Raw genomic sequence first — 12,529 nt, 5'->3', positions numbered from 1 at the left:
TTTCACACTTTTGATACAATTATTTCTGGGCTTGAAAAATCCTGTTTCTCAATAAATGGAGTCTTGGCTTTAACCGGCCTTCCTTCCGCCCATTAGTTCCCATGGGTCCATTAAACTGAAGGCTCACTGTACTCTAATTGACAGGTCTGATCCTTCAGAGAAAGTGAGATTATTCTTGGCTCCTTTTGCACTATTACTTCCCAGCCGCTTCTTAGACTGTGATCAGCTGTGATCGGCTTTCTTTTATTCTGGATTTTTTTCACTAGTGATTTATAGACTCTCGAAGTGCCATCTTGCTATTTCTATGCAATATAAGGCAGCCTTTGTGAATTATTATCATACTGATGGCTGAGTGGCAGTGTAAGATGGCGTAAATCATCAGTGAGGAACTCTTCATAATGTTATGCTTTTCAGCTTTTTTGTTTGCTTGCATGTAGAACATCCTTAAGTGTTTTATTGTGGATAAAAGCACCATATATCTCCACATCGCTGAAGGGGTAGTGAGAGGATATGTCCCATTTGCCTTGTCACTTCTCTACCTTTTCCCACTCCCTGATCCTTTATTCATTTCGCTTAATACAGTGATAGCTGTGAGCATCCAAGTTGTGAAGTCATGTCCGACCCATCGCGACCTAATGGACAACGTTCCTCCAGGCCTTCCTGTCCTCTACCATCTTCTGGAGTCCATTTAAGCTCACGCCTACTGCTTCAATGACTCCATCCAGCCACCTCATTCTCTGTCGTCCCCTTCTTCTATTGCCCTCAATCTTTCCCAGCATTAGGCTCTTCTCCAGTGAGTCCTTCCTTCTCATTAGGTGGCCAAAGTACTTGAGTTTCAACTTCAGGATCTGGCCTTCTAAAGAGCAGTCAGGGTTGATCTCCTCTAGGACTGACCGGTTTGAACGCCTTGCAGTCAAGTTGTACATACAAGGGATTAGAATCTGCCCTCGCACCAGTCCAGGCCCAAATGGTTCTGTTGCAATAGCTACCCAGCACCAAAGTCTTTGCATTCCTCTTGATCAATATATAATCTTATCTGCACATCTGCCCTACCACGAAACTAGTGAACCTGATTCCTAAAGAGTGCAGGAGTGCCTTTAAGTTTCAAATTGGAAGAAAATTATAGCTAATTCCAAAAAGATGAAAGCGCTATTAAGAAGCAAGCACAAAAGCCAGGTGGATCTCTGTTGGAAAGAGATGTATATTGGGTGTGTGTTAAACTTGTGTGTGTGTGTGTGTGTTAAAATTGTTCCCAAAGTGGTCAGAATGGATAAGCATCCTGGGAAAAATTGCCTGCCCCTTGCAGACTTCTTTCAATCAACAAAGAACGGAGACAGCACAAGATGTTTTAGATTTTAGTCCTTTGAAGTTTCTTGGATTTTCAGTGAATTCTATTCGTTTCAATGACCCTATGTCCTATGCTTGTACCAATTTATCTGCAAGGAAAAATCAAGAGCTGAAACATTGGGTGATATCAGATAGTGTGTTACTTCAGTCTACCTTATTGTGACTATAATGCATGAAGGCTGGAAGGACATAATTATCAGAACTCCTCCATTTCCAAGGACCATTGTCCCATGCAGAATAAATTATTTGTCTGGGTTATGTTAGTAATTGTGTCATCTCAGACCAGGAAATTAGCTCCATTTAATGATCAACTCAGTAGACCAGACCAGGAAGTTGGTTATGTTCATATGGATTATAATAACAGAACCTTGCAAGTATGATTGAGCTATACCTTCTCTTTCTTACAGTTCAGTGAATTATGCAGGTATCTGCCTGAGTCACTTCTGGACATTCAAGTCTTAAAAAATGCTTCAGCTCTTCTTGCCTAGGTAACCGCTCTTATATATCTCATCAAAATAATCTTCCTTACTCTATACAAATGAAGATATTTAGCAGGGCCTAGGTATATACCCATAAACCTCTCCCTGAAAGTAGGTATTACTGAAATAATACCTGAACAATAATGCCCATTCAGTTTACCTACTGTACTTTACAAGAGCAAAATCATATAAAGTGGACAACGACAACGACTTTTGCTTGTCACTTGATTATTTTTCTATTCTTACATTTTATTAAAAATTGACACACACTGTTGGAGAGAAACTGTCCGAGCCAGGGGGAGGAGTAAAAGGGGAAATTAGTCTGGAATCCCTATATGAACACAACAGGGCAAAGTCTGACACCTTCCCTCCCCAGTGCTGTTGAACCTTAGCTAGTCTTGCCCAAGTGCAAACCAACAGAATGAGAAAATTATAGGCTTGAGCAATAAAATAGCTAATTGAACTTTTCACATGTGGATCTGGTTCTTCATGCCTGACACAAACATACCCATTAATACAGCAGTCTCTTTCACAATGCCACTTTCACAAATGCAGCTTCATGCGCACATTCACCTACCACTTCCATGGGCCAGTCCTTACAGGGCTCTGGACAGGCTGCAGACTGGGAGTTGGGAAGTTGGGAGTTGAGCATGGAGAAAAAGGAACTTCATCTGGCATCTTTACTACATGGGGTATGGTCCCCCATTCACAAACATATTAAAACCTAAGAAGGTTAGACCAGGGGTCTTAAAACTTGGCCATTTTATGACTTGTGGACTTGTGGACTCCCAGAATTCCTCAGCCAGGCATGGTGGCTGAGGAATTCTGAGAGTTGAAGTCCACAAGTCATAAAAGAGCCAAGTTTGAAGACCCCTGGGTTAGACTATCAAGACCATCCTAAGTTGATTTGCTTTCATTTTGAAGAATCGTTTTTTTAAAAAATATAAATAATTACCAGAGAAGCCAAAGCCAATGGAAAGAGAATAAATGATCCATCAAAATAATTTCTATGCATATTAGTATACTATATTAATAAATAAAGATTAATAAATAAAAAGCTCCACCACTTATTTAAATCATAGACTGTATTTTTAACTAGCTGTACAGCTACCTGCTTTTGACCACTAGAGGGACATCCAGTCCATGAGATCTCTGTCTTTTTTTTTTCTGTGACAGTCTTTGTCAATCCTCTCATCACCATCTTTCTTCAACCCCTGAACCTTCAATTCTTGCTTTTTCAACATAAAAACAAAACATTCTAAAGGTTTAGAGATTAGCCAGATGTATTCCAATTTTTATAGTTAGCAGTAGCCCATTGCTTTGCATTAAAAACTTATATGAATATATGGAGTAACTTCAATTTCTTGGCATTTTCTCAATGTTGAATTATATTTATTTATGTATGTATGTATTTACAAATAACGCAAGACAGCAAAGATATCAAACACAACTTCCTTCTCTTATTTTCTCCACAATCACAACCCTGTGAAGTGGGTTGGGCTGAGAGTGAGTATTTGTCCAAAGTCACCCACCTGGCATTCATGGCTAATATAGCTAATGTAGCCTTTGAAGTCAGACTTCTGCTTTCTAGCCTAGTGCCTTAGTCACTACAATAGACCAAATTGGCTCTCATATTATTTATTTGTTAATAGTATTTTAACTATTATTTCATTGTTATTTTTATTTATATTTATTATTATATATTATGGTTGGTCACACAGTCAGCCAGATGTTATTTATCATTATTTATTAACTATTTATTCTAGTATTATTTGTTTGTTTTGAACAACAGCAAGTATTTATGTAAGCATCCACAAACATATCTTCCCTGTATTTTTCTTTTACTGACCTGCTAAGAAGGCGAGTAACCCCGACTGCTCTTTAGAAGGCCAGATCCTGAAGTTGAAACTCAAATACTTTAGCCACCTAATGAGAAGGAAGGACTCACTGGAGAAGGGCCTAATGCTGGGAAAGATTGAGGGCAATAGAAGAAGGGGATGACAGAGAATGAGATGGCTGGATGGAGTCACTGAAGCAGTAGGTGTGAACTTAAATGGACTCCAGAAGATGGTAGAGGACAGGAAGACCTGGAGGAACGTTGTCCATGGGGTCGCGATGGGTCGAACAAGACTTCGCAATTAACAACAACAACAACAACAAACTATGAAAATGCAGGACAGTATCCCTGAACATTAGTACATTACTTTCAGTGGTGGGGGAACCCCCCCCCCCAAGTCTTGCTCCTATTTCTTCTCTTTTGGGGACTACTGCCCCATTTAGCTGAGATTCTTTCTTACCTATGGCTAACCACTGGGGTTCAACTGATCTCATCAATATGAGGTGTGGGAAAGAGCCTAAGCTATGCCTGTTATCTCCTGTGCTGATAGTCTCCTCAGGCTGAAATACCACTTGCCATACAATATGTGTTGAAGTGGTCATCTGACGAAATCAGCCTGTGATGAGGCAATATGAGCTAGATTTTTTTTTTAAAAAAAATTGTTATGGTATCTTTCAAGATAAATCTCTTTTTATAACATTTTATTGAAGAAATTTTTAACGAACTAAAAATTGTAAAGGATAATAAAGAAAAGTACATTTCTTCTTTCTTTTCTTTAATATAAATATTGGCAGTGGCAGTGGCAGCAATAAAAACAAACAATATGTTTATTTTATTAAACATTAAGAAACAATGCCAAAATGGACAATGGCAAACTAATAAGCCCCAAACAGACTGAGTTCCAACAACCTGATTTGTCAAGATAATCTGTTAGATTCCTAGGACAATGGTCAGCCTTTGCGGAAAGAACATTCTAGCCACTGATGGACAATACAGGCATATGTTGAAACATCTATCATGTTTCCCCAAAAATAGGACCCAATCGAAAAACAAGCCCTAGCATGAATTTTCAGAATGCTTGTAATATAAGCTCATAATATAACCCCCAAAATAAGCCCCAGTTAAGATCGTCAGCCAGCTGAACACATTTAGTACCGTATTTCCCTGAAAATAAGACCTAACCGGAAAATAAGCCCTAATGTGTTTTTAGGAGCTAAATTAATATAAGACTCGATCTTATTTTCAGGGAACCACAGTAGACAATTAGTTCAGTAGGTAGTTGGTGCAAACAATACATACACAAATACAAACAAAAAATTACAATATTATATTATATATGACATTTACAGATTAGGTTCCACTAGTTCCCTACCAGTCAGGTTCCAGAGAGAGTCTGGAACAGTCAAGTTTTTACAAGGTTCTAGAAGGCCACAGGAGAGGGAACCACTACTGCCTTGTGGAACAAGCTTTTCCAAAGGAGAACTCCCAGAAACAAACTGGTCTCTTTGGATTCCCCATGCCCTGTTCTCCTTTAGGTAGGAAACATCACCAGACATTCTCCATTTGGATGGCTAGAGTCTGTTTATGTCAGGGAATCCTGTTGGTGACAGATCCTGAGCCACATACACCTTTATATATAACTACTAGCATTTTGAATTGCAGTGGAAACAAACTGGTAGCCAGTGTTGCTCCTGCATGGCAGTAGAGAAGCTAATTCATAAGTCATAGTGATTACTGCATTTTGTACCACTTGAGAGCAGGACCATGTACAATAAAACAAATAACAGTACTTGATACAAGAAATGAGAATGATGTAAGTGACTGTATTTGCTGTCCCCTGTTCTAAGTAAAGCATATACCTTTGCCTTTAATAGGAACAAATGGAAAAAAAACATTTTATTATTTATTTATTTATAAAATTCATAGTTTGCCCAGGTTACCTCAGGGTAATGCTAGGCAGTTTACAGTCATAAAAGATAAAAACCATATAAACTAATAGTATAAGGTAAGTTAATACTTATTTATATTTTTAGTTCCAAAAAAATCCAAACACTACAGCCCAATTAAAAGATTCTATACATTGTCAAATAATATTTTACTGAATATGGTGTTCCCGTATGCGCTTTAGTTAAACAGGTGGTAAAATGGCGCTGTTTAGAGTACTCAGTTCAGGCGGAGGAGATTCAGATTCACCTTCTCACTCAGCCATGAAGTTCTCAGGGTGATCTGGGGACAACTGCCCTTTCAGCCAGCCAGCTTCCAAAATGTAGCTGAATGATGTCTGCCTTAAGTTCCTTGAAGGAAGAATGAACTACTACACTAATGTTATACTCATATACTACAAAGGGTTAAAAGGATACTTTTGCTCTATTTACTGCTATGAACACGAGAGAAAAGGAAAATGTCTTAACTGGTTAAGCAGCAGTGATAGTCATGAAATGGCAAAAAAAAAATAATAATACTACATATGCTTCGAACTAAAGGGAGTCTGTAAATACTGAATCATGTTACAACAGCTATCTGGGAGGAAGGAGCGATAGATATATGATCTTTGGGGATGCTGTGATAATTTTAATCTCTAAAATTCCTTGGCATGTAATTCTACTTTGGATAGAAGTAGTGTGAACAGAAAATGTGGTTGTTTCATAGTTGAAAGTTTCTTTCCATTGGACAGTCATTGTGGTCAACTCAAACTGTTGTGCCTGGGTTGCAATGGATTAACAGAGTCAAATAGAACTTTAATGAGAGTAGATGGAAAATAAATTTCATTGCCATACATGGAGTATAGGAGCCAGTTGGCATTGACACCCTATTTCTGTATTCAGCCTGTCTGCCAGCTGGTAAGTGCTGATGCAAAGGTAACTGATCTCCCAAAAAACATGGATCCCTAAAGTAATGTCCATAAAGGAACATTACTGGGTGAAGGCTTAAAAATAGATGTAGTCAATGTGATGCACCCAAAATTGTCCTGGGACTAGGTCTACTCTTGTAACTGCAAAAGGAAGTGTTGAAAGAAATGTGTAATCTGAGTTTTAGTTTCACGTGCAAGAACTACTCTCCTTCAGATTACCTTATGGAGCAAGTGGAAGTAGCAAGCTGTTTTTAAGCTGGTATACTGTACAATATACCCTTATATAGGTTTGGATACTCTTCTATATTTTAAAAAGCAAAACAAAAAAACAGAAAAGCCCAAACCCACTTCATGAAGGACTGCATTTTCCATCATAGAACTGTCCATTTATTTTAGGGATCCTTTCTGGAGAAAAACGCCATATACAATTCACAGCACACTTTCTCTGAGCTTTTCACTATGAAATAAAAGCAAACAAATTTGTAACCTAAACTAAACAATTAAATGAAATGAAACAAAACTCTAAAACTTTGTATGCCAACAAGCTACTCTACAAAATGAGAACTGTGGAAGAAAAGATTGATATTTAAATAATGTTGACTCCGGGGAGAATCTTCCAGAGTCAGGCAAAGGCCAACATAATTCTTCACTAAAAATTATTTCCAGTGATTTTCAATTATTTCCTGAATATCATTATATTGAGAATAGTGATGCATTTTCATAACCCAGAAACACAGAAATCACAGAATATTTTGAAGAGTAAAAAATAAGTTCATGGGACTGAAAACATAAAAATATTGAAGAAATCAAAACATGATATAAGAATCACACTTTATCCATTTTTATGTGCTCCTTCTTGGATTGGATGCCTTGCTACCTGAGACAAATATAGTGCGCACCTATACTCTCCCACTCGTGTGGTCATTTCAGTTACAGAAGTAGGCTGGTGTTTGTCAAAGCCAGAGCAAATTGGTGGGAATTTACAAACCCATTGAAGCAGACTGAGAAAGGGCTGGAAGCCATTTACAAACAGCATTAAGAGAAAATTATACCCAGATTTACAATGCACTGTTCCTGAGTTTGCGTATGTGATACTATTTGAAGTTGTATGCTAGGCTACGGGGATAAGAAAGATGATAAAGAGTCTGGAGGCTGTAATGTATGAGTGAACTGGTCTAAACTAATGAACAGAGGGATTAGAGATAATAGGATAGCAGTCTTTTAATATTTGAGGGACTGTCATAGAGAAGAGGGGATCAACCTATTCTCCAAAGCACCTGTGGGCAGGACAAGATGTAATGGGTAGATCATAAAAAAGAGATTCAACCTAGAATTAAGGAGAAATTTCCTGACAGTGAGAACAATGAATTAGTGGAACATCTTGCCTCTGGAAGCTGTGGGTGTACCATTACTGAAGGTTTTCAAGAAGAGGCTGGACAGTCATTTGTCCGGAATGGTATAGGCAAATACCAAATGCTTGAGCAAGTGGTTGGAGTAGAAGATATCCTACCCAGTGGTGGGATTCAAATATGTGAACAACCCATTCTCTTAGTGGACGCCACTTCCAGAAGTCCATTCTGGGTCTGGGCAACAAAAACTTAGCTACCAGTTCTGCCAAATTGGTGCGAACCGGCTGAATCCCACCATTGATCCTACCCTATTATTGTATGTTCTATGCTGGTGACTGAATTTATTTAAGAGCTAGAACTCAGGCATTATATAATTTTCTTCTCCATCACTCTCCACTGCCCCCAATATCCACAGCCTGCTACATATTTCCTTCTTTCGCAATGAAGATGACATATTCTCTTTGATTGGAAAGAATCCAGATCTAAGCAGTATTAATATCTAATCTAATCATATAAAATCCACAGATCACAAATGGGAACCTGACAGATAATTACAATCTTCACTTGAAGTGCTAAAACGCAAATGGGTTATGGTACTGATTCCCCACCATGAGCTATTATTTATCATGAAGATTATGTAATGTTTAGACTTTGCTAAATTGAGATAAGGTATAAAAAGAAATATTTCACAGCCACTGCATGCAAGTTATTCACTTTTGCATATCTAATTGTGCTGTAAATATATCTGAGAGTACTCATAGAAAAATTCAATCCAGTACAAAACAATTATATATTTAGCACAACTTTTAAATCCCACTCCTAAGTGCAATAGTGAATGTACGAGACTTAATAGAAACATTTGAAAATTATTATTCTGCGTGGTTGGGACAAATGAAATAGTTCAAAATGAAGATATAAAAGGGTTGGAAATACTTTGCAGGATATATCATATTAGTACAGGGGAAAATAGGGATGAACAACTGCAGGTTAAGTGAGATTATGAACATGAAAGTGCTTTGGGCCTTTGAAGATAATGTTGAGCAGCTGTTAGACCTTAGAAGTCAACATGGCCTGTGCTGCAGGAAGCCTACCAAGAAACTGGAAGCCCTCAAGGGATTATATCAACATAGTGAAAAATTGGAATGAGATCATTAAGGTCTATATCTGACTGGTATAACAGTGACTGTTACATTTTCACGGTGTAGAAATTAAATGTTTAGATTTCCACGACAGGATCTTGGGTTTGCCATCATCAACAGAGAACACTTAGAGCAAAAACTATTTGAATGTACAGCTTAAATTAAAGAATCATAGTTACCCAGGGTCCCTAGCCCCATTAATTAAAGCATATAAAGCTAAAGTTACTCCTGTGCTCTTGTATGGACCAGAAGTTTAGGGTTTACATTCTACTACAGTATTAGAACAAACATAGTCATACCTGAGATGTATTTTGGGTATAAATCTAAGCAGGGCTTTTTTTTGTCATAGAACGCCCAGAACGGAGTTACGGCACCTGTTTTGGATGGAACCTTATAGGGTAGGCAAGGCAGGTTGTATGACATGTGTGAGTTCCGGAACCTTTTTTTTTTTTTTTAACAAAAAAAAAGCACTGGATCCAAGGACATCTACTGCAAGAGTTAGAGCTGAATTGGGAATTTATACAATTCATGCACTGCTAAAATCAGAACATATAACTACTGGTACAAAATCTATGAAATGGAGACTGATAGATTCCCTAAGCTAAGTCATGTTTATTAGACCAGATAAAATCATAATTACAAACCTCTTGATTACTAAACTGACAAATTTTGTAAGAAGCTGTGGCCTTTGTATCTCTTGTGCAACAGGGAACAAGTTTTTAAAAAAGAGCTCCTCAAACAATCACAGGCATCGAAGCACAAAATGATATAGCTACTCTTAGTAAGGCTGGTAACTTGAAATGGCTGACTAAATTATAAACATACTTTTCAAATGGACAACTATTTAATGTTACAATTGATAAAACATCTTAGGGAGATATTTATACAAGCATTCAAAATTTGAATAGCTTGATATAAGGGTAAGATACGGGAGATTCCATTCTATACTATATGATGGATATATCTGCATTTGCGGAGCAGTAGAGGTAGAAGACTTGGCTCACATACTATTTGATTGTTGTTTGTATAAGAGGGTGAGAGACAGGTACCTTGGTTCATATATTAAACCAGGGGTCCCCAACCCCAGTCTGTGGACCGGCAGCGATCCACAGCATGCCAGCAACCGGGCCACACAAACAAGCAAAGCCCCATCCACAGGATGCAGGCAGGATGCAAAACCATGCAATTTTACTCCAATTTCATTTTGAATTGTTTTTATAGATTTTATTAATAATTTATGTTTGGAATTCTGTATTTTGACATGGCCTATGGGCTAATGCAGGGGTCTGCAACCTTGACAGCTTTAAGATTTGTGAATTTCAGCTCCAAGAATTCCTCAGCTAGCATAGCTATGCTAGCTGAGGAATTCTGGAAGCTGAAGTCCACAAGTCTTAAACTTGTCAAGGTTGCAGACCCCTGGGCTAATCAATAAACTAAACTAAGTGTTTAGAATCAACTAAAATTAAAGTTAAAGATAGCTTCCTGGATTACCAGAAGTTGTTTGTAAGAAACAGAAGTCCTATTCAAGCATCAGGAGGTTTGGAGTGCTCTGAATAGAACTTGGCCTCTACTAGAGCCACTTAAATGATATCTGCAGGGGAAGAAGGGCATTCAGTTGTGGAAACCACAGTTCTATGGGTAAAACCTTTTCTTCTGAAAGCCTACAGGAGAAAAAAAATATCACTTGAGAAATGTCATGCAGTAAGTACTGAAGGCTAGTCACATTAAATCTACTTCTGGTACAGGAACTATATTAGTTCTCTTGATGAATGACCTTGGTTGGAAAGAGATAGGATGAAAGCAATTTTGTTCAGTGGTGGGATTCAGCCGATTCGTACCACTTTGGTAGAACCGGTAGCTAATTTTTAGTTGCCCAGGCACAGAATGGACTTCCGGAAGCAGCATCCACACAGAGAACCAGTTGTTCACATATTTGAATCCCACCACTGATCTTGTTGATTTTCCCATCAGCTTTTGCTAAACTAGCCCTGCCAATTGGGTGTAAGAGGTATACAGTATATCCTCATTTAAGTGCTTGATTATGGTTCAGTATAGAATAGAATATAATTCTTTATTGGCCAAGTGTGGTTGGACACACAAGGAATTTGTCTCCAGTGCATAAGCTCTCAGTGTACATACAAGTAATAGTGATAAATCATGATCATAAACGACATAAAATGCATTCATCTTAAATCATAAGATGCAACACCTAAGGATACTAGCTAAACAAACAACATTAATCATACTAGGATGTTAAATAAAACAATATAAATTGTAAGGTACAAGCAACAAAGTTATAGTCATAAGAAGATAAGGATGGGTAACAGGAAAGATGAGGAGAATAATAGTAATACAGTTTTACTAAGTAGTTGTAGGAATTAGTTGTTAAGCAGAGTCATGGCGTCTGGGAAAAAACTGTCCTCATATCTAATTGTTCTGGTGTGCAATGCCCTATAGTGTTGTCTTGATAAAAGAAATTGAAATAATTTATGTCCAGGATGTGATGGGTCTGTATGTAGCATATATGCTGTGGCATCCTTCATATCATCACCATGCTTTTCAATATCAATATTAAATTGCCGGGTGAAGTCACTGGAGAATCTGAAGTGAGGTGCTATCAATATGCTGATTGCGCCCTGTGTTATTTTCTCACATCATCTAAATCAAGTGGGGCTCTGTTTCTGAATCTGAGTCTGTTTCTGAACTCAGTAATGGATTGGATTAGAGCCAGTGAGTTGAACTGGAATCCTGGTAAGCTGGCCCTTTGTCCAATAATTCAGCCTGCACTTGTTTTTTTTATAAGCAATTGCATGCATTGGGAGTACTTTTTAATCCCTGGCCTCAGTAGCCTGAGATGCCTTTTATCAGCTTTGACTGATGGAAAGCTAGGCCTATTTCTTACTGTCACACAGAGATGTTTTTGCGCATTGTGATTCATCTTCCAGTTACATCTGAATTGGAGTAGCATAATGTGTTGTGTGTCCAGTAGTTCTTGGATATGATTTAGAAGTTTTAGTTAATACAAAATAAGGTGCTAAAATACTGATGGACAACCTAGATGTCCTTCAATAGTACTGACTCTAAGGAGCTGCAATGGTTGGTTATTTCCTATTGGTCTCTGTTCCAAATGGTACTACTAGCCTATCTTTAAATCCCTAAATGGCTACAATCTAAAATATCAATATTTCTAACTTTACTATGCCTTAAGATTTGAAGGGGAGATCTTGCTATTATTTAAATTGGATAGTCTATCTTCTATGTATGTTTGTAGCCTTAACGGCTGCACCTTATTGTTTTGTTTTTAGAAGATTTTCTGGGATTCTATAATGATTTGTAATGATATGGTTTATTTCCTGAATCTGTTTTTGAACACTGATGTAATTATTTTTATCACCATATCAAATAATCAACTCTGTTTTTGGCTTAAAAAATCCTGTAGATGCCCTAGAAAAAGACCATTGAAAAATTATCTTAACCCTGCAGATGAAATTTGAAAAAAAGTCATATATGTATTTGAATCTTGTAGC

This window comes from Crotalus tigris, unplaced genomic scaffold (genome assembly GCF_016545835.1).
Source record: "Crotalus tigris isolate CLP2741 ecotype Arizona unplaced genomic scaffold, ASM1654583v1 scf7180000023830.6690815, whole genome shotgun sequence".
Lineage (NCBI taxonomy): Eukaryota > Metazoa > Chordata > Lepidosauria > Squamata > Viperidae > Crotalus > Crotalus tigris.
This window is presented reverse-complemented; position numbering follows the sequence as displayed.